This window comes from Arachis duranensis, chromosome 2 (assembly GCF_000817695.3).
Source record: "Arachis duranensis cultivar V14167 chromosome 2, aradu.V14167.gnm2.J7QH, whole genome shotgun sequence".
Classification (NCBI taxonomy): domain Eukaryota; kingdom Viridiplantae; phylum Streptophyta; class Magnoliopsida; order Fabales; family Fabaceae; genus Arachis; species Arachis duranensis.
The window spans coordinates 84,996,917-84,997,495 of NC_029773.3; positions in this window are offsets into that span (position 1 = coordinate 84,996,917).

The window sequence follows — 579 nt, forward strand, 5'->3', positions numbered from 1 at the left end:
TCTTACCATACCCAAGGTCCAAGGAGACAAGATTAACCTTCTCCTTCAAGAGAGTTGGGTCCTATAACATCAAAGAACCCAAAATCTCAACATATCACCCATGAAACTCGAAAATAAGGACTGAGATTTCGAACAGCAACACGTGGCTTACCTCAAGATTGATTGTATGGGTTTTGTAGAGCTCTCCGCGGTGAACGCGTGGCCGCAAACGGGGCGGCAATCGGAGCTCTAGATCAAAAGTTATGGTGGTTTGAAGATCAAGTGAGAGATAGAGGTTTGAGAGAGTGTTCTTCCCCCATTTCCTCTCTTTTCAGCGTGTTTGGTGTTGTGTAAGGAGAGAGAGTGCTGAAAACTAGGGTTTTGGTTAAGTTATGTTGGGCCAAGGGCCCACTTTGGGTCCAATTGGCCCGGTTTGGCCCGTTCGATCCAATCTTGGTCTGAATTCTATAAAATTGGTACCAAAATTCTCGTCTCAATCTCCTCTATCACATTTAGCCATAAAAAAAATCACATTTTGGGCTTTCTAGAATAAATTCTCATTTATAGGCTAATTAGCCGTTAATTAACCGGGTTTTACAT